General features: G+C 42.4%; 1 protein-coding gene and 1 long non-coding RNA gene across 10 annotated transcripts in view; one reads left to right on the forward strand and one right to left on the reverse strand.

Annotated features, from left to right (window-relative positions):
* Positions 1–22,624, reverse strand: part of RAD51B (RAD51 paralog B) — a 350,163-nt gene that overhangs the window by 11,451 nt on the left and 316,088 nt on the right. The gene's annotated exons all lie outside the window — the stretch shown is intronic.
* The window catches only part of LOC110402076, a 54,906-nt gene that overhangs the window by 8,257 nt on the left and 24,025 nt on the right, over positions 1–22,624 (forward strand). Inside the window, exon 2 of the long non-coding RNA XR_002440883.1 lies at positions 5,849–11,157. This is a non-coding gene — a long non-coding RNA (uncharacterized LOC110402076). The remainder of the gene's footprint in view (positions 1–5,848; positions 11,158–22,624) is intronic.

Consider the following 22,624-nt stretch of genomic DNA (forward strand, 5'->3'; position numbering starts at 1 on the left):
GGAAGATTTGACAGTAACAACAAGGTCTAATGCTACTGATTATTTTTAAGATGTAGTGCTAGTATAAAGTATTTGTCGCGAATATTTCAGTGACTGACATCATTATTATTTCAGAGCTGAAACAAGCTAATTTGAAAACATTTCAGTCTGGTTGTACACGTATTATTGGAAATCCATCCTCTACTTCTCAGTGACTCACTGTGATAACACACATCAGAAAAGATAACAAAAAATTTTAAGACTCTAAAGAAAAAATAAAGGCCAGTTTGATGAGAGATAAAAGAAACCAAGCTTCTAGCTTTGATCTTGGCTGTTTCCCAGCACTGAGACCCGTGGCATCGTCAGTTTTTGCAGTCTGAAGTGCTGGAGTTGGCAAGAGGTTGTGCTGAACAGGGACTAGCCTAGCTCTGCTGGAGCTCGAGGTGTGGTGACTTTTCAGGAGGGAACAGAAAGCATGGGTTGTTTCCCTCGCATAGCAAAGAACAAACGAAAGCGGTGTTGTCTGAGACTGAGAACTGTTGACCCAAGTTAGTAACAGGAACCAGCAGCTGCAAAGGAGAGTAGGAGTGGGATGAAAAGCAGTCTTAAAAGGTGAAGGAGGAAAGGAGAAGGCCAGGGAAGATCTAAAACTGGGAGCAGCTAGCAGATGCTGACAGAGACTTCTCTTGATTGTCCTCATGGGGCTGATCGCAGGCAAATTCAGGCTGACATAAAGATACCTACAAGGACTTCTGGGATATTCTGAATGAAGATTTCTACTCCTGGGCCTCTGTTAATCTGCAGTCTGTGTTTCCATTGCATCTTCACAGGAAGCTTCATCAGTTTTTGATGATGGCTAGGAGTGAAGAAGGCAAATTCTGACCATCTTCACTGCCGCTTCTGTCTCCTACTAAATTGCAGCTGTTAAACTCTTGCATTAAATCCTGAAAGTTGCTCTTCTGCTTCTTGTCCTATTAGGTCCTCCGTGGACTATTTCTTTCCTTCTCTTCTAGTAGTGACAGTTGATTTCTATCACTAAGGCAAAGACCAGAGAAACTGATACCTAACTTTCTCTTGGGTGGATGAGTTTCTTTGGAGGGCAGTTAGTTAGTTATTTTCACTATGCAGATACCAAAAATACCCAGCCTATCTCCATAACACTAATTAAAGGCCACAATATTGGCAGCACAGTAATCTTAGGCCTTGGAACACTGTAAGTACATTTGGACTTCCCCAGTTCTTCATGTTCCACTTCTCTTTAGTAAGTCATAACTAGTTCTCTTCTCAAAATTCATGAGGAACTTGAAGGTAAAGCTCAAAGTTCACACCAGTCACTTAAATCTGTGAACCAAACTCAGTGAAGTTTACTGAAAAATGCTCCCTAAGTGTTTCTGCTTCCTTGGGATATGGAAGGAAAGGGGAAAAGGAGAACACAGTGATGAGTGATTTCCTTACTTCTTTTGACTAGCTAGTTCTACAGTAGCAACCATTCTCTCTTTCAGAGGAAAAGGTCCCATCCCTGACACAAAAGCAGTTGCAAGAGCTGAGCTATCGGTGCGCTGAATGTGATGTTCACGCTGCCTGTCACCTCGTAAGTTCCAAAAACAGACCAGGAAACAGGAAGAGCTGGAAAGTGACAGTATGAACACTCTGCAGAGAGTAGTAAGAGCAAAGCCAGGATGATGGGAAGGAGAATATCAAAAGTTAATCCCAGGTGTAACACATCGGAGACCAGATGCATTTTGTAAGAGGTGTCCTTCATGTAATATATGTTTTGTTTTCCCATCGTGAACTTTATGGTAGGCCTTAGCCAGTGAATGCTGCATTCTCCATAAATGCCTAGCATGGCCACTTGTAGCCTTTCCAAGTTTCTTATTCAACAGCACATTTTTTCCTTGTTTTTAAATGCTTGCTGGAGTCTTAGACTAGGAGTTTTTAACCTAACAATAAAACACCTGCGTTTTATTAAGACTTTGGACTTGAGTTCCACCTCTCTCACTTTTACTGAAGTGTTGCCACTACTCAGGTTAACTCTTTTGTAGTCAGTTTTGCTCTGAAAGTGTATCTAGATACAGCTCAATTCTGCTGTATTTGGAGGATAGGAAAACCAGCTCTGGGGCAGATCCAGAGGACTCTGTTTCAGCATCTCTTTGTATGTTAATAAATAGATGTTAACATACAGTAGCCAGCAGTAGCAGAGCCCCACATTTAAGGTTTTCCTTGTTCTCTCCCCTGTTCCAAGATGAGCTCTGTTCAACCCTGAGGTTTGTGTATTTTGCGGACCACGGACCACAAGCCTCTCTTCAAGAGTCCCGTCCCACGCTGACAGGCGAGGGGCGCAGAATCCTTAAATCACAGCTGCAAAGCTGCACCCTTCCTAGCACAACAGCTCTGCATCGACATGGGACTGGAAATTCAAGTGTTCTCACCAGCCACGCTTGTTTCAAGAGTGAGATTTTTGAGTTGTATCGTAGAAACTTCATTCAACTGAATGGGAAAACTACTGTTCTCCCTGTTCCTTCCCAGTGTTCTCATTCCACTGTCTTAAATGAGAACTGGAACAGCACTATATAGCAAATTTGTTGCCTGGACCTCCAAGTGTGTTATTATCCCTATATTAAATTACAAAAATGACAACATGCGGATGTGAAGGAATTGCCCAAATTCATGCAGCAATTTAGTGGTAAGGCTGACAAGTTCCATTGTTGATGTACTAAGCAACTGCCCTGTGTTCCAGTTAACTTAGCATCTTAATAAGTGACTATTTTCTAGGTCTTCTCCATGCATATCACAGAAGCACCGCACTGCAATGCCAACAACTAGGAGCAATTTCACCAGATACCATCAGTTCACTGAAGACAAGGAAGGGCAATTTAATACACACACCATGAGGTCTGCTTCCCTCTCTGTTGCCATCTATGTGCTTATGGGCATCTGACTTTTTTTCTTTATGACTCAGTTTCCCATATATGCCTGAGAAATTATTTGCAGCCAGGAGGTGAATCAAGAGGTCATACACTTCTGAGGTTATTCTGGGTTAGTCATTCATCTTAGGACTTTAGTAGCACATCTATACAGAGCTAATAGTACTAATCTACATCAGACTCGCATGGTGAGAACAGATACCTCAGAAGTTCAGAGGTCTGCAGATACTCGAGTACTATATCTACAGAACCATACAAATTTCTAAAATAGGCAGGTAGGTAAATAGATAAATATTAGTTGCTGCCCAAATGCCTGTCAGGAATAATTAATCCTATAGATGGCTATTTATTACACAGTCTGATGTATCAGACCTGTGATTTATATGCCCCTGTAACACTAAGTGTAGGAAATATTACCACATGCAGTGGTACTTGTAAAAGAGAATGTTCCAAGTTTATGTTGCTTTTGTAAACTAATTATTTCCACTCATTCATACATACCAGTATACAATTTCAAAGCTATGAGGATACCAGCAATCACTGGAAATGGCCTTTTTAAGACCACAGCAGAGCAGACCACAGCAGAGCAGGTTTTAGGGACATAGAACTATGGCTGTTGCACAGAATCTCAGATTCTGTGGGGATCTAGGAGGCTGGGTTTTGTAGCAGTGAAAGTCATCTGGTGTGAGAGCAGCAGAGAGCCCCCGCAGCCGAGTGCTAGCTCAGACCACAAACCAGGGAGTGTACACTCGTGTGCCTGTTTGAGGAGCATAGACTGCCTTGCCTGCCACTTGGAAAGACACAGAATGATCTTTACAAACATAATTTGGAGCTGAATTTTTCATATTTGGATTGTGCTTCACAAGACTCTTTACTTTTCCAATCAGTGTAAATAAGCATAAGTGATCATTTTGACTTGCTTTACAAAATACATGGAAACAGCTTTTCAAAGTCTCTTAAACCAGACAGCATAAGTCTCACATTTGTTTGTGTTTGCACCATTTAATGAGCTTTAGGAGGCTGTGATTTCCATTGCTGTGTAAATCACATCTGCTCATAAGCTGTGGTTTTAAAAACTGCACATCTGTGGTATCAAATGTGTGCAAATTAGAGAATTATATGACATTACCAGCCACTTACATGCAAATGTGAGCGTCATTTTTTGTGCAGTATTTTAAGTCGTGTTATTACATACCATAAACTACAATCACCTACTCTCGGCTTACTCATATAACAGTCCAAACAGGAGTTTTCCCTTTGGAGTCATTTTCATGTAGCCATATAGGCAGGTACCTCAATCAGGAATATAAGTGACAAATTGTTATGTGCCCTGAAGCTTGCTTATGGTCGTTCTTTGTAGGTGGCCTGGTCACCACACTCATTAGTCTCGAGTAAATAAAATGTGGGGTTTGGTGTTTTGGAGTTCTATTTGTTGGTAAAAGAGGAATTTTCTTTGTTGCAATCTGGAAAAACAGCACTTTTCTGGCTTCACTTTTTTCATGAACTCGTGGTATCTTTTTGATGATGGTACCAGACTGATCAGAGCCACCATCTTTAAACCTAAGATCTGGATGTGGGCAAGTGGTACAGTTGGTCAATAGTTCCAATACTGTAAAAGCGGTTGTACGCTATGACATATTTGCTCTATTTTTCTACCTCTGAGCATCTCCAGCTCTTGTGTCAGCAGGGCTTTCCTTCTCCTATTTCACAGTCGAGTTCCTATTTTCAACTTTTTATTCATATAAGTTCTTTTAAAATCTGTTCATAAGAATGTTCTGCTTTAAATTAAAAGTCTATGTCTTTTAGTCCTCACTCCATTTTTCTTTAGACAAATATTTGGACAAAACTTGAACAAAAGTTTCAGAAGACCTAATATTACTTATAAGGGTTATTAATGAAGCTTAACAAAGCAATTATATAGAAGCTATTATCATCTTTACCTTTCATACACTCAAAATAAATTACAGATAAATTAATTTGTGACTCAGTCAAGGTTGTGCAGCAAATTATTGGTAGCAGCTGGACATGGAGCCTAGGAACTCTGACACCCACACTCCTGCTGAAATGGTATACCCTGAAAACACCAGGACTGCCTCAGACTCACTCTGAGCTACTTACATTCCTCTCATATGATTGAAGTGTTTTTAGACCATGAAAATTAAAGAAAGGAAAAATAATGTAAATCAGTGTCTGTTTCTATATTGTTTTCCCCTCTGAGGATAAAAGACTTCTGCTTTTTCTTGTTTTAATTTTTTCTTACAGTAGATATTGGCAGGCTGAAAGTTGAAGTAAAATAGGAAAAAATAACAAGCATATTTTGAGTGATTACTCAACTGGGGTCCTTTGTGACAGGAAATGCAGCTGCGTGACTAATGGGCCTGACTTTCTCTTGGCTTCCTTCCCCCTTCAAAGATCTTGTTTACTGCCCCAGCCAATTTTTTTTTTTTTAAATTGCTAGAAGCTAGCAATTTTCCAGGAAAAGAAAAAAGATCTTTGCAAGAGGCAAAGGCAGTAAATCTTGCAAAGATCAAGGGCTGCAGAGCTCTCCCCATCTACTCCTTTTAGCCTTCCAGGCTCTAGAGTCACATCATATCTTCCCCTGCTCCACTCAGAACATGTGTCTAGCAGATCTTTCTGCTTTGGTGAGAGGAGGGAGTATGTGAATCACATTTACAGCGTTTAGCCCTGGAATTCATAAAGGAAGGGCTAATTCCATTAAGGAAACCAGGGGCCTCCTAAGCCTCTTGCATTTTGTCTCTTTTTATTATTTTTTTCTCACTCGCTCTCTTTTAACAACAGTTGTGTGCTCATACTCCATGATGATGTGGCTTTAAGTGTGAGCTGTTGAGATTTGACAGTACATAGTCCCATTAGAAGGGGGCACATGGCCCTAAATGTTGTTTGCATCTGGCCTCCTTTGCAACTCTGCTTTGTTTCCTTCCTAGGTAACCAAAGGTGGGCCAGGACCTGAATCTCCCCGAACTTGATGGGAAAAGGAACTGTGCATCCAAGCTTCATGGCAGGCCCTTCTCCCTACTGTGCAACAAAAACCTGAGTCCCTTCTCAGTAAGTGGGGGTGTTGGGCATATGCCAGGATAGAGAATGTGAACAGGCAGGACCTCATAATTCCTTGGAGGGTGCCACCAGTAGATGCATGCCCTGAAGGACAGCAGCACTGAGCCCCATGGAGAGTTTATGGGAGAGTGGGTTTATGGAGGTGTCTGGGGTACAAAGGGCCTCCAATGCTCTGTAACACAGTGACATGTGTTGGCCCTAAGGCACTTACTGGTGCATGAGCCTATGTGTTGCCAGCAGCCATGCCGCAACAGAAACTGGTAAAACTTTGGAGTAATGTGGTGAGTTCAGTCCTGCAACAGGGTTAGAAAGTCAGTCAGACAGGTAAGAAATAGGCTCAAAAATAATAAGGTAAGAGAAAAGGGAGACAGTCTTCTGCCTTCTCAAGATGCCTTTTGCTTTGGAAAGGGGGAATCAAGCCATTGAAAAAGAGCTTGAAGACTACTCCACATCCACAATCTACAACCCTGGCATAGTTTCCCTGTGTCCTAAAGCAGAGGCAAAAATAGGAGGTGAATATATTCATTACCACAAACTGCATAGTGAAACCATCAGAATGGGTGTACTAAAAAAAGAGATGAAACCTTTGCTTACGAATAGACCTAAAAGAACTGAATACATGTGTACAGAGGGATCATTTTCCACTACCTACAAGAGGAAAAATCTCCGGGGAAGTGGCTGATGCCAAATATTTTCTTATGCTTCATATGTCAGCAGGGTCTGGCAGAAGCCCTTAAAAAACAGAACACACATTTTGTGCAAATTGAGAATCACAGTTTCTGGTGATTTAGATTGCTTCACCAAACTTGAGACATTTCTCCAAAAATACAGCAGATGTTTGATGATGGACCAAGTTTTCAGCATTTACACAGATCAGATGATGTTAAGATCAGCAGAAAAAAAAAACACAGAATAACATGGTAAAGAACTTCAGAGCTGCCTGAGAAGAAACTAAGCTGGCTAGACAGACAAAAATGCTAATTTCTCACAGCAGCTATAAAACACTGGGGAGAGACATTGTCAGAGCCAGGTACACAGCAAGGTTACAGAGGAGCTGAGACGCATGCAGAAGCAGCGGGCACAAGGACTTGCTGAAACGAGAGCCCTAGGAAACATGTGTAACTTGGTTGTGTGACCTGCCAACCCCAGGGCACTGTTATAAGACATCCAGCTGACTCTGACTACAAATGATAACAACTGCAGAAAATGAAAGAGGTCATTGAAGAGGGTGCAGCCCTATGGTATCTTAATGGCACACACGAGACAGGGTTGTCCCCAGAAGAGAACTGAGCTAATCCTCTTGCTATATAGTCAGAACTGGAGGACAGCAATTTCTGTGCAATGAATACTAACAAAACCTGAGTGTCAGAGAGGAAGGATTTGGCATCTGTCCATGAATGTAAAAAGTTTCCTGTATTATTATTTAAGAGAACTGACCATAAGCCACTTGCTGCAGTTGCCAAAATGGCCTGGCAAACCCCCTCTCCTCACAAACACAAATAATTTTTTTTCACTTAGAAATTTATGATTTGCAGACTGGGAGGGATTTGGCAGGTTCAAACTTAATCCCTAGAGCATTTGATGAAAATACAATGATGCAAAGTCCAGAGCTAGATTTTGTAGGTGATGATTTGCTTAAAAATGGTGGGGATGACATCCAGCAGAAAGTACAGGAGACTATCACAGAACAGTCTCAGCTTTGTTACTGACTTCAGATAAAGTATGAATGTACAAAAAATGATATAACCTCTCTTGATTGTTATTTTCTATTTGAGTAAAGGTAACTTTACTATAAGGAACTAGAACTAAGAAGATGGCAGGGTACGTCAAGCTTCTCATTACTATATGTACTGTACCCGCCAAGGGAAACAAGCTCTGACAACATAGCAGGAATAAATAAATGCAAGAGGTCTGCAGTATAGTACAGATTTAGCTCTACTACCCGAGCTTCATTATTCCTCATCAAACGAGTAGGTAGGAAATAGTATCAAAAGAAGTTGGCAACTACTGAGAAAATGTGTGGAATTAGGCTGTTTTAGGTCTCTTATATCAAGGTGGAACCCATGAAGGAAGTGCGTCAACTACTGACATTCCATTTGATGGAAAAATAAAATAAAATTCTTTTAGTTCCTTTAGTCTCTTAGTTCCCTCCCATCTTCAGGAGTTCCCTTTAAGTCACGGGTGTTTGGAAGAAGAGCAGAGAAAGAGTTCAGGACACAGCAAACTCCTAACAAAATGACCTGCCACCCCTAACAACTGTAGCAGCGATTTTCCAGAGATGCAAGCGATACCGCCAGTTCCTCAAGATTCACCAAGCAGGGGGTCACATGTTATTGGTTGTAATTGTTTGCAGTCACATATTAACACATCTCTGAATTTTGATTTAAAAAACTTGGTGGTTGGAGGACCTCTGGCATTAACAACTGCCCTTTCCAGTTTGTGAATCTGAATCAGGTGCTGCAAAGCCCTCATTTTACTGCGAACAGCTGGATGAAACCAAATGCATAACAAAGCAAATCTTTCACAAGCAGCTTAAGCAGTGGATGCACAATGAGGACAATTGCATTTCAGTCCAGATGTAGTTGCACTTAAGCCACAGGGAAGTAATTCATTTACATGCAAACTTCTAAGTACTTTGGGATGAAAATACTATACAGAATCAGTTTAATACACTCTACTTACGTGACAAACTCCCATTTTGTATTATTGTTTTCCTAGTTTTGCTGTGCCAATCATACTGCAATCCCTTGTCTTCATTCTGATCGTGCTGGAACAGCAGGCAGATACTTTCAAAAAAGCCAGCAGAATTAAAAACTTGCAATGGAAATTGTTCCTATGCGTGCAGCCTGCCCATGCTCAGAAACTGTTAATGTTCCATTTCTCTATGCTTGGCTAACAAGTGGCTGCCAATATTCTCATGGCCTTAATGTGGCTTTGTGTATTCAGTGTACTTTACTCATTAGGTAGCATGTCCTAGGCACTGTTTTGTGGTGCACGAGCATCTCTTTCAGGGTCCCTCCTGCCTTCGCTTTCTACCATGATGCTTTCCTGCCTCAGCAGAAACAACAAACCTACACACCAACAATTGCAAATTCTTCCTGATTTGAAAAGTCTTCTGGTACAATTTGGTAACTTGCTCTATCCCTTTTTGCTGAACCCTGCACAAATGTCTGAAGTGACTGTGTTACCTACTAGTTAAACAAGGAAATTAGAAGCCCTGGACCACCTTTGGTTGTGTACAATACTACTGAAACTAGATCTCACATGATGTCTAAATTAAGTATGTGTTGACTGCCTAAGGCAGCTTCACCCCAAATCGAATGCCATTGTGTCATGCAATGGCTGCACAGCCTCCCATCTTTTGTTTCCTCATCTCTAACACTCATCCATCCAAAGGATGTACTGAAAGTTCACTGGCATTTCAGAAGACTTTTGAGATTCTTGGAAGAACAATCTAGTATGAACAGAAGGCAGCTGATACTATTTCTTCCTTTTTTAGTGACGTCCCTCTGCTGTTGATATTGGGCTCTCACATTCCTGAGCTAAGCTTGCTTGAGGGATTTGATTTTGGTTGGGCTTAAAATCTGTTTTCTTCCTCAGAGAGGATGCTGGAATACACCTTTTAGTACAGTAAATCTCAAATGCTCGGGAACCTTGCATTCAAGGTCCCTGCAAACTGCCTTCATCTGACCTTCATGTTCATCTTTCTTAATATACTCAAACAAGGAAAGCTCGAACAGTTCAATGCAAGCATGTTCTGCACACCCTGTAGCCTTGTGCAATTTGAACAAATGATTTAGCATAGATTAGAAGGTTTGGTTTATGGCTAAAAATCTGCAATTAGATACCCATGTGATTCCAGTTTTTGACAGGGAGATATAGTCCCAAATTTGAATATAGATTTCCACTTCAGGACCAGAGCTGTATGTCTACACACCTTCTAGAGGCCTTGTAAATACAATCTCCTCTTTGTTTCTCCACCTATAAAACTGGGATAGTAATAAACGTGTTTAGAGAAGTTCACTTCTAGAAGTTTTTACAAAGGTTAAATGTTGCTTGTTTCAATCTTGTTCCATTATGAAGTAGTCCTGTAATGCTTCCATCCTCTGTTAAAGAGAGTTCTTCTCTTGCAGACTTTATGTTACTTAATTAAATTGTACCGGGTTGTTTCACGAGCTGGCCTCTCTTTTGGCTTTTTGCAGTTACAGAGTGATGGAAGAAGGGTGTTTAGAGAGCAAGTAACAGTTTTGCAAGTAAAAGAAAGAGAATTACTGACAAAATGTTTCAGGCGATGTTTCCATATATAACTCTTCCTGGCTGTGCTCTCTAAGCAGCTCTGTCTGCAATAGCCCTTCTTTCATGTTGTGTCTTTGACAGAACAACTCCCATTCAAAAAGCATCAGCAAACTCTAGAAGCACACCCACATGTTAGGTGCTCAAGCACATTCCCTGTAGCTCTTGGACTTCCCCCTCTGCAGCGAGGATCAACTTGGTGATACCACTGTGAATGGATGAGTGGGAGAAAGACATTATCAGTAACAGTGGGTAAAGCAAATGACCGTTTGCATTAAGATGGTGTCTGGCCTAGTCCATGGCTTTCCATGAGGATATCGGTGCTAAAGCATCTTCTGGGCAGGGCAGAGACTTCAACTGAACTGAAATAATCCTTGGGGATCCAGGATGAGGGCACCAGAAGAGCTCTGTACACACGGGGCAGCGGAGGGGCCCCGCTGGCTGCAGCAACAGAACCGGGGCCTATGGGAGGCCTCAGCGCAGGAGAAATCACACCTGTCTCTCCTATGGTTGTGTAGAGCTCGGCTGGGGAAGTGGGCTCGTTACACTGGCTCTGCCGTCAGCTGGTCTGTTTGGAAGTCATGCTTGGGCTGCTCTGAGACACGGCAGTTCCCTTCAACACGCACAGTCACACATAGCTAATGGAACCACGATTATTACAGCAATTTAGGAAAAAAAAGGAAAGCATGTATTGCCAGGTTGGATAAAACGTAGGGCTTGACGTGGGCAGAGCTCCTGCCAGCTGAAGTGTTTGCACCTGGTCTTACTGGAAATCCATGGGGCAGAAGATTCTTGCTGAAGTATTTGTGTTGCCATCAGCATGGCAGCAACTCGCCCGCACGTACTCAGACACCCAGGAGGCCAGGGCCCAGGGCTCTTCGAGGAGGTCAGTTTTTATATAGTAAAGCAAACAGTTTAGCTAATCAAGGATATTTTTTCTTTTCTTTTCTGAGGCTCTTGGCATCCAGCCCTGTTACTTGCAATCTTTAATTTGTACTGTGGCTTCCTTTTCCCTGCTGCCTTCTCACTCACTCCAATTTTCCCACACACTTGTTTCCTAACTCTACCTCCTATGGAGGTCGTCATTTATTTCAGACCCAAATTTATCTCAGTCCTACACAACGCTGCTGTTACCTCACCATTTATTCCTGTAAAAGACTGTCACTGGATATTCATGAGATTGACAAGTTTATGAGAAAACAATGGAGCCATTTTTTCTAAGATAGAAAATAGTTGATGGTTACAAAGGTAGTTGTAACTTTATTCATACACACTTGTATAAATTGATTGTATATCAGCTTGGACCTTCTTTTTGGTTATATACCTGTCTGAATGTCTACACTGGGTTTTCAGTTGTTTTTTTTTTTTAAGGGATCTGTGTGTGTCTGTGGTAGGGATGGGCTGCAAGCTGTACACCTCACTTACAACATGGCCATGGAAAAGCCTGTTACCATAAAGCTTCCACAATAAGGTAGAAGATTCTGATGTCACATTTTGGCAGATTCTTCCACAAACTTTCCTACAGCTAAAAAAATGCCCATATGAACAAGGAAGAAATAAAGCTCTTTTTCTGGTTACCACAGCTACACAGCCGCGCAGCATTTGCCCACATTGCAGAGACTGGCTTGGTTGAGAGCTGATAATGAGATGCACAGGAACATGGGTCAGAAGCGACCCACCTGATCACCAGGTTCTGTCCCAGAAAATCACCTTTTAACAGCCTTTTCTAAAAAGCTACACAGAATCCAAAACATTCCTTCAGTCTGTCTGCACCCTAAAGGCTGCAAAACACCACGATCTTGTAACAAAAGCACAGCCTGTGAGGCAGGTGTAGATTCACCTGATTTCACGTTGCTTATGGTAAATATTTGTTCTTCTCCTTCCCTGTAGTTATTCCCAAACTGTTGTGCCTCTGAATGCAGCCCAACTTGGCACGGCAGCACTTTTCAAGCTGTGAAGCAAGGTGAGAGCAGCTAATGAAGCCTGACACACATTCCACGTATTTTCTCTCTAACTATTCCTCACAGCCACTTACATGAAAGCACCCAATGGTTTTAATGAACTGAAGTGAAGCAGGGGCTAAAAATGCTGGGAGGCAGTGGGTAGCATGCAGTGTGCAGTGTCTGGCCCATGTGCATGCCTTCTGCAGGATATTCGGTCACGGCCCAGGTCCCACAGGCAGCGTATGATGGCTGTTATTGTTCTCTGGCAGAGAAGTCCCTCTGACTGAATGCAGCCACACACTGGAAAGCTGATCCAAGATGCACACTGTATTTGCTCTGTGAGGCAGTTGGGCCAGTACTTTTCATTAATTTCAGAATCCACCACTGACGAAAACACAGCTCTTTATAAGGTGGGACGTGTTTTAAAAGAAAAGTTGGGGCAGATTCAACTGGTATAAAGCTGCATAGCTCTATTAAAGACCAGGGGGTGTTGCTGATTTATACCAGCTGAGAAGTTGGCTAATATTCTTTTGGAGCCATCACCTCTCCCATTTGCAATTGCCAGCTGAAAAGCTGGGAAATGCAAGGAGAAATGAAAAATGGAGCACATTTATGTGAAAAAGCTTCGATGCAAAACAAATGTCTGCTCACTGCACATAAGCTGAAATAATACAGCCGTTATTGGAACTGTGCTACAATAAAATAAGCTGGATGAGTCAACCAGCAATGCATCTAATCTCCACTGGCTGCCTTTCCGGTCCCCAAGCTCCCCAACTATTTTTATCACTTCTTTTTTTTAATATACTTTTTGGTTTACAAGCAATAAATCTACAGATTTTGGGTCCCCTGTGTGCACTCTTGCCAGCAGGCTGCTCAGCAATCAGGACGTTACCCAGACCACTATGCCTATTAGGCCATGGAACACAGAGGCTAGGAATCAAATTTGAGAGACACTGTGCCCAGAGAGCAGGGCAGTGCTACTGATAATGCGAGGCATGGCAGACCCTTCTGCATTGAGGGCAATACTCAGCATGCAAGTCAGCATGCTGTGCTCTCCAGGTGGCCCGGCCGTGCCACTTCAGCTTGTGAGAGTATGGCAAAACATGCTCTACTGACAGACATGTAGCAGTGCGAATGCCTGAGTGGCTCTGAGATGAGCTTGTTTCCAAACCTGCAGGAATACAGCTTTGGTACAGCACTCTAGCCAAACCTCATGACACGGTGTAGGGCACATCCAGACAGAATAACATGATGTGCTCAGTGGTCCTGCTGTGAACTGTAGAAGAGCTAACACTAAAATGGCACTGACAGTCAGAGCCTGCTTCTGTGCCTGTACAAAAACAATGTCATTCCTTTTTTTTTTTTTTTTTTCTGTTTGGGGAGATTTTTAGTTAAGCTAAATGTGTCTGGTCCATCTTAGGATGCTAACCATGACAGGGTATAATTTAATTTCAGAATCACTGGGCAGGTGACGGGAAACACTTTGATGATGCCAAGTTTTAGTGTTGTTTGCTGGCTCGGTGCAGTAGCACTCTCTTGAGAAAAGTGTGCGTGCAATTTTGGAATCGCAATGTTCCTGCTTCATTTTTCTCTGTTAACCAAATTAAGATCTTAGCAATTAGGCTTTTATTTTTCTAATTTTTCTCTCCTCTCTTTAGTGATTTTATTACAAACACATCCAACTAGTCACCTCGAGCTCATACATGCTGGGAAACATCTGTTAATTGAATATTAAGATAGCCTGAGTTTTATAATGGAAAGAAACTACTGGGATATTATGCTAGCATACAGCATTCTCTTTCATTCCAAGAGTACGTGCTTCAGGGAGCAAGGGAGAGGAGTGTTTGAATTTAATTTCAGACATTCACTTTTTAGGTGCCCCCAAGGGACATACCCATTTCCTATATAAGGTTTGGTCTGTTTGCAATTAAGCTCTCTTCTTTGCATATTTCCGGACAGATTAAAAATAGCAAAATCAGCTTATTCTTGGACTTTTGGAGATAAACAAAGCATTGCTTCCAGGGGTTTAAAAACACTGATCAGGTTTACAGATCTTGAAGGCAGAATTTGTCCATGACTTTTTTACGCTGGATAAACAACAATTTCCAAAGATAACAGAAAAGGTAGCAACACATTTCTAGAACTGGAGACCTTTTAAACTAACTTTTGCAGCCTTCATTTTTATGTAAAATTTATGTTGAGAAGAAGTTGAATACATTTTTTATGCAGAAAGCTCAAGACCCATTCAGTCTGCCTCTACCACTCTCCCAACCAATGGATCAATTCCAGAACTGAGAGGCTTGCTGAGCTCCCATTACAGTTCTTCTCTTATTCTTTTTCTATTAGGATTACTATCATCAATCCATTTAATCCAAAATGTAAAGCTGCTTTTTGTGATGCAGCCATCCATTCTCAAGGATCTTGACAGAAACAACTCATTTATAATGGTGCCTAAATTGTTATCAGATGGGAACAATTCCCATGCACCCCTAGCACCTTGAGGTTGGATACATGATAATGATCTATACCTGATCATTTCTTCCTTGCTGTTCAGCTCTCTGCTTATTTGGAGAAATTACCTAGAAAAAAGAGGAGTCATCTTCCAAAGGAGATTTGATGAATATGCTGCAAATTTAAGTCTCCTGAAAATGTTTTTGCTGTTTTCAGTTATCTTTTGCAGATTCCTCAGCAGTCAAAGCACCCTGATGGATCCACAGACAATGGAATTAAAGCCACTGATATAATGGTTTTAATGTTAGTTATTCACACTCTTCAGTGCCTGTTAGGCATTTGCTTTCAGAGTACTTCATTCCCCCATCAAAAATGTTGATGGATATTGAAACTGATGATTCAGGAGGGAGAAAAGATTACAGCACTTCAGTAACCAAGCAAACAAATGGACACATTTATTGTTCAGAAGTACATTCCTTGGAAGATTTACAGGGCCATTAGTAGAGGATAGGAAAAAAGTACAGTTGAACAAGAAACAAACAAAGTGGCCTAAACCACCAGGCTGTGCTTTGTTTCCCATCTCAGAGCAGCATAACAGCATGGTGGAAAGGCCAGCGGCCCATGCCATATCTCCTAGGAAGGCAGGAAGATCCCTCCAGATCAGACTTGGTTCCTAGGGCTGTATCTCAGCCTAGGAGCAGCACTCAATGCCATAATCCTGATGGACACAAGCAGTTTTGAAGAATTCAATAGGACTGTTCAGTATGGCTATTTATAAGAGCTGGTCTTGCAGAACTAGCCCTTGTTTTGGTAAAGAGAAGTAAGAGAAACAAGTCTTAATGTTCTAGCAATACATACACTTCTCCTGAGGTCCTAACAAAGACTCCAGTGTGTCACACAGACAAGAGGCATAAACAGAACTTAGAAAACAATAAGGAGTTTTGTAAAAGCAGGACAAATTGTGTGAAGATTGTTTTAAACATTCCTGGAAAGAAAAGTGCCACTGATGCTCTTTGGCTGTCAGCAACGTTAAAGACATGGGCTTCTTTTTGCCACCACGGCCTCTAAAGTGTCAACCTTCTGAGCTCCAAAATGTGCTCCTGCACATTTCCAGAACATTTGTTGAAAACAAAAATCCTAAACAAGGAATAACCTTCTGTCCATCAAGCAAGATTTCACAACAATTACTGTACCAGGCACTGAGAACTCTGCCTGCCTGGCCCACAGCCACACCACAGGCAGCAAACTTTCTCTCACAAACTAATTAGGATCAGGTCAGGTATGTGACTGAGAGAACTCAAAGGAGGTGGAGGGTGAAGCAGGAAGCGGTGCTGATGATTCAACCGGGGATCATCTTGAAGATATTTCTTAAGCTGACTTTTTTTTTCAGAAATAAGTTTCGGATGTGAAAGGAAAGTGATCTTATTTCTAAGAAAACAGAAAGGGACAACTTGCTGGTAGAAAAAGGAAAGTGGGAAGGACACTGTGTAGGTAGTAGAGAGAGAAACCTCGATTCATTCATCATAGATTTTAGGATGACATTTTATAGTCTCTAGAGATAGAGTGGGACAGGTGACAAGAAGGCAGAAACAGTTTTCAAGGCAGTGTCTCCTTCTAGTAAGAAACTAGAGCTGCAAGGGAAATATTTCAGAGGATCAGGTATATCTCATTCCACCTCTAGGTCTTTAAGATATATCAGAATGAATGTGTAGAATCTTATATTATGGCTTTTGCTAGGAGAGTACCGTACAGTACCACAAAATGCATAACCCAGAGAGGTTGTGCAATCTCCATCCTTGGATGTTTTCATGGCTTGGCTAGACAAAGTCACAGCTGACCTGTTCAAGTGCTGGCAACAGTTCTGCTTTGAGCAGAACGATGGGCTAGTGATCTCCAGAGGTCCCTTCTAACCAGCATTTCTGTGATACCTTGAGTCTCATAGGGATTCCAGAGTTGAGCCAACAAGCATTGTTTCAGACAGATTCTGCAGAACAAAAGCCCATGGATGGTAACATCTACACAAACCACTCCAACCATTCCAGAGTAGATATCCAGGTAACCAGGTAGATATCACCGTCCATAGGCTTTCACCCTACAGAGTCCTTTGTGTAATGCTTCCTCTTGATCAGAGACTGAATGGCAGCAATATTACAAAATACTGCTTAGGAAGAGGCAATACTTCTGGAACAGTGATGCTGCTCGATTCCCTTCTGCAATCAAGGCTTCAGCAAAGTAAATGTTAGGTTCCTGCAGTGCTCTTGTGACAGTTTTATAGCAGCTGTGAAAGCAACAGTGCTATTGTGCATTACTGGCATACTGAGGTGTTGCCCAGAGAGGGCAGACTTATGGCTGAGTTCCAGGCTGCCATATACCTTAACTTTTTATTTTGTGGTCTTAAGTCAATTATATCTATCTGCTTCCCACATCAAATGGAACAGCAGAGACTGAGTTCTAACTAATAGTTCAGTGGGGACAATTCTATCCAGGCTAAAAGAGCAGAAATATGCACAGAAGTGACAATTCCTTCCACAATACTGCCGCTTGTACCTTACACCACACTCCATTCAGCCGCCAGTCTTGGGACTGTTAGTCTTCAACATCTTTATCAGTGGCCTAGACAGTGGGATCCAGTGCACCCTCAGCAAGTTTGCTGATGACGCTGGGCTGAGTGGTGCAGTTGATAGAAAGAAGGAACACCCTTCAGAGGAACCTGGACAGGCTTGAAAAGTGGGCCCACAAGAAAATAATGAGGTTCAACAAAGCGAAGTGCAGGGTATTGCACTTGGGTCAGGGCAATCCCAGATATGTGTACAGACTGGGAGAAGAACTCATTGAGAGCAGTCCTGCAGAGACAGACTTGGGGGTCCTCGTGGATGGAAAGCTGGACATGAGCCAGTAGATGGCAACACTGCCCACAGCAGGGGGTTCGAACTGGATAATCTTTAGGGTCCCTTCCAACCTAAACTATTCTACAATTCTGTGATGATTCTATGATTTTGCTGTTTTGTTCCTGGCACACTCATTTTCCCCACCATTCAGAGCCAACTTGCGCAGTGTTGCAACATCCTCATCTCTGCCATTCCTTTAATGACTCTCATAATCCCAGTTTTATAGCCATAAATATATTCATCTCCATTTTCTTCATAGAGAAGCCTAAACATATTTAACAGAATCCTAAACAATGAAACTATGATGGCAGTTAAATCATAACCACACAAAACAGCAGGATGTACACTCAAAAGGATTCTTCATGTTAACTCAACAGAGAGTAAAAGCTTCTCACACTCTACAAATACAAATAAATATGTTTATCTACTTCCTAACAATGATATACGGATAAACGGTGTACACTTTCACACATACATCTGCAAGAAACCTTTTTTCAATACAGCTCCTATGCAAAGGACAAGCTTCGACTACTCACATGCTCCTGTTCTGCTTCCTCCAAAATTGTCTATTCCATATTAATGCCTGGCTGCCAAAACACATTATTTCCATAGCTGTATCCCTGTCATAAGCCATTAGTTCCACACTCTTACTACACATAATACATACATTCCACATTCTTTTCCTTAACATGCAAATCTTTCCAACCATGGTCCCCTTTGTTCTGCTGCCTCTCAACCCACCAGCATATGCAGGAGAGCTCACAAACTGATCCTCTGGGATATACACAAACATGACCAATATGTTCTTTGTGATTCGTACGTGACCACAGGAGAGATTTTGAGGTTCCCTCTCAAGCCTCAAATTGTTTAAGAATTGCCCAGATTCCTGACCTCTTTCATCTGCACTAAGTGGTTTACACTGGTTATTATGAATCTGCTTTCAAGGCTCCTAGGCAATAACTGATTTTGTTTACAGTAAAAACTTTTCCACTGGCACAAAGCATTGTTCTTAGACAACACAGAGGTGAACAACTACATAATTGCCACCATTTCCTGCTGTCAAAAATGACCATACTGAATTCAGGGCTATGCTTTGCATTCAATCAGCAGCAACATTTACAAGTACTTTTTTTACAAAGAGCATCTCCTTTTCCATGAGGTCTTGATCCCAACAGTTCCTGTCTGCCTTCAAAACCAGGAGGTGGAACCTGCTTCACCGTTATCTGGATACTTTGGTCCAAAAGGTAGCAGAATTGACAATGTGAATCTCAACAAAATTCAGAATATTTCACTTGCTCCAGAAAATGCTCTTATGCCACAAGGTTGTGGTACTCAGGCCTGTAGAGGTGAACAAGGCTGTCTTTGATTCCCTGAGACAACAGCTGTACCTAGGCACTCAGAGCTGGCACAGCCCACGACAAAACCCTGGTTTGGGGCACTACTAGTAGTACTTGGGGTGCAAAGTCAGAGCTTGCAATTTGGAGGGCATGAAGTACAATATATTTATTCCCAGAAATCCTCCTATTCTCCTTAAGGCAATGGCTGGCACTGTCTCTTTTGGAGCAGGGAAATGGCTGAAGAACAGCTGAGATCTTGGTATTACCAGACAAATTTGTCACTATTCTTAATTTGCACGCATGCTATGGTGACGTGTGTATTACATATACTTAGGCTGCATAGCTGAATGCTCATGTTATATCAAGCTGCGCATGATTTTACAACTGGCTCTGCTCCTTGAGCAGTGGGAGCAGCTCTTGAGCATTTCTGATAGGCAGGCTACAGCCCAGCAGCTGGAGCCGTAACGCTCCAGCGCGATCTCTCCCCCATCCCAACCACCTCACCTCCTCCGTCCCTCAACATTCTTTGCTGCTTTATTTATTCTGCAGAAAACATCTGTGAGGGTATACGGCCAAGGTAAAACATTTTGGCAAACAGTCATTTTTCATAGCTCAGCTTAAAGGGAAAATAGGAAGACTGCCCCTTCTCCTCAGAGAAGGGGAAGGGTGGGGTTGAGAAAGGAGATCTGGAAGCAGCCCAGCCAAATAGAAGACTGGCTGCCCCACTAGTCCTTTTAAAGGAAAACTGAACTGTTTTTTTTTTTGGTAGAATGAACCATGTTGGCAGGAGAGCAAAGGTTTAACTGAGAGAAACTGTATTAATTTTTAGAGAAACCATTTAGATAACTTTCAGGAAAATCTTCAAGAAATTGGGATGTGTAAGGCTGAACATAATATTTCAAGAAAATGTGTAAATTATACTGCAGAGATTATTTAAGACCAGACTGACATACTAATAAAAATCTTCTACAGAGAACAATCCTTCACTACTAGGAGATGTACTCAACTACACTGCAGGTCTTTTTCAATGTTAAACTTCCATGACTGTATAGAATTGGGGCCCTGAGAGGGGAAAGAGAAAAAAGTGGGATTATTATTTTTGCTGATTAACAGATTGACTTTCTGAAGCATTACAGTGCTCTGTAGACCTACATGGTATAGGCCTGAGGTAGGGAACTGCGGATTTCTCCAGTCAGCCATAGTTTACTACTGAAGTTCTGCAGTGGAGCAGAGAAGCTCATGGCAGTACTCGCACTCACAGCTGCCATTCTTGGATCAGCTCTGGAAGCAAGGCGGGGAGAGACAAAATGTTCAGCTGGGAAGTGAAGGACTTGGTAGGTGACAAGGAGATTCCAGATTTACTTAAAGGACCTCCAAACAGACAGTCACCACTTCATTCCTCCCTGAGCTGCAGCTGCCCCTTGGTGAAACAGCAAAGCTGCATGCAAAACACAGGGGAGCTTAGTTTAGGAGGTGAGGAATGCTTTGTTTACTGTTTAACAGGAAATCTGAACAAAAAAGTCAGGAATCGTTCAAAAGCACTGTGCTTCAAAGATAAATGAAAAGGTCAGCTTGGCACTGAGGCCCAGCTCTGCTCCCAGTCACGCTCAGGACATTCCCTGCTCTCACCAGCTCAGCTGCTACATAACCTGCTGATCAGAGAGAAGCAGAGCTGTCCTAAAGCCCAGAGCTGAAAAGAAGATGCAGGTGAGTACTGGGGAGCCATCTGAGAGCTACCACAAGCAGTGCCACAGCTGAGCAGGACTGAGTACGCTGCCTGTTTGATCTCCCTTTGCCCCTGTCTGCCCTCCTTCCAAATCTAGATAGGCTTCAAATTAATTTTACAATCTCAAGTGCTGCTAACACAATCAAATTATGAAATAAAAGCTCATCTTGAGGGAAGGCAGAAATCAGCTCCCTTCTCTGTCTCACAGCTGTCCCTTCCTCCTCCCCATGCGTTCCCGAAACCTGGGACTGTTCCAAGTGCTAAATGCACTGGAAAGCATATCCTCGGGCCAGCTGTGATCTGATCATGGCGCGTTGGCTGTGGGTGAATCAGAAACCAGCCGATAGGCCCCGAAACAATGCGGCCCCTTGTTAGGCTGCGAGAGCGGCCTTCTCCTGCAGCCCCCGCCCAGCAGCCAGCCTCCAGCAGAGCAGGGTGCCAGCAGCCTTCTGCAGCATGCCATGCGGGATCCTGCCTGCCAGCCCCGTGCTGAGCTACAGATACTTTCTGTTGGGAATGACATGCTCCTTGTCTCAGGAGAAAAGCAGGTGAACATCAAGCCACGGGCTGCTACTGGTATTTCTGCACAAGCTACTGTAGGATGGCCCCGGCAGTGGTACCTGGTACTACAGTTCCTCTGGAATCCCAAGGGCTGGAAGCCTCCTGGGAAGCTTCTCATCGTCAGCTGAGCAGTGCACGTATCAGGCCTAGGAACCGGATTTATCTGGCCTCTCAGCTTTGCTGATGTTTTGTAGGCTTTGTACGTTTATGACATTGAGTAAGCATTATAGAAATCAAGCAATGGCACACTGCCAGAGCCCTCCGCTTTTCCCAGCCAAGCTCACAGCGAGTGAGGCTGCTCCAGTCCGCAGGAGCAGAGGGAAGGGGTGAGTGGTGGGGCAGGGCTCGCTCTTCTCCGAGGCGATATGCTGAGGGGACAGCATGCTGTCCTGAGGGAGAAGGGGCTGTGATCAGTGCACATTTGAAGTAGTTTATAAAAGGCTGCAGAGAAATTTAATCCTGGTGCTTTAACCAAGTCTCAAAATGAAGAGCTGTTCGCATTTGTAGTAAAGTAGCATGTCAAAGCCCCAATCAGGATTACCCACTGTGTTAGGCAGGACAGACCCATCTTCATGGTAAATACATTCTGCCAGTCAATTCCCACTGCAGCTTTGATTAGACATGTTTTCCTTGCTTACTGCCGTAAACAGCTGCCATGTTGCATCACAGCTGCATTTCAGTGGGTGTTGAAGATCCAAATACATTGATCCTAACAAATTTCAGCATAAATACCTGTCTTAAATTGGGACACTTCCAAATAAAAATATACCGTACTGGTGCAAGGTACTATTGATTGTTGATAAAAATCAAAATGAAACACCTGTTTTCTTTGTGTTTTGCTATACTGAATTACTTTAAAAGCTAGGAAAATTACATACCCTAATGTATGAACCACTTGATCATTACCAGTCACTTGCCTTATGGGGATACCAGCACCAGCTCTCAAAAGAAATAGAGCAGAAAGTTAATCTTCCTGAAAATTAGTGTTGCTTTGGATAACTGTAATAAGTTCTAATCACGTCCAAACTGAATCTGCAGATGTGGCTCAGACGTGTATATACTTTTCCACTCTACCGACTTCTGCTGTGGAATTTCCATATTTTGAGCTGAAACACCTCTGAAGCTGGCCCTGATATTTTATTGTACTCCAGTTGCATCAAAAGGGAAATTTGCCCGGCTAGAGCAGACGGCAAAAATTGAGGTCTAAATCATTAAAATACACACTGAGATGTGTGTAGAGATATTTTTCATGAACTAGGTCGGTCAACAAGAACCACGTATTGGACCATCACAACAACGAACGTGGGGCACAGCAGTTGAACATAAAGCCCACAAAAATGTAATATGAATATGTTCTACTAAAACTTAATCTCCTTTCTGCAAAGAGAACTATCAAGATTTTCTTGCAGCACAGAACTCAGTAAATTTTCTTTGAATAGTCATGTGT

The sequence above is a fragment of the Numida meleagris genome, chromosome 6, assembly GCF_002078875.1.
Source record: "Numida meleagris isolate 19003 breed g44 Domestic line chromosome 6, NumMel1.0, whole genome shotgun sequence".
NCBI lineage: Eukaryota > Metazoa > Chordata > Aves > Galliformes > Numididae > Numida > Numida meleagris.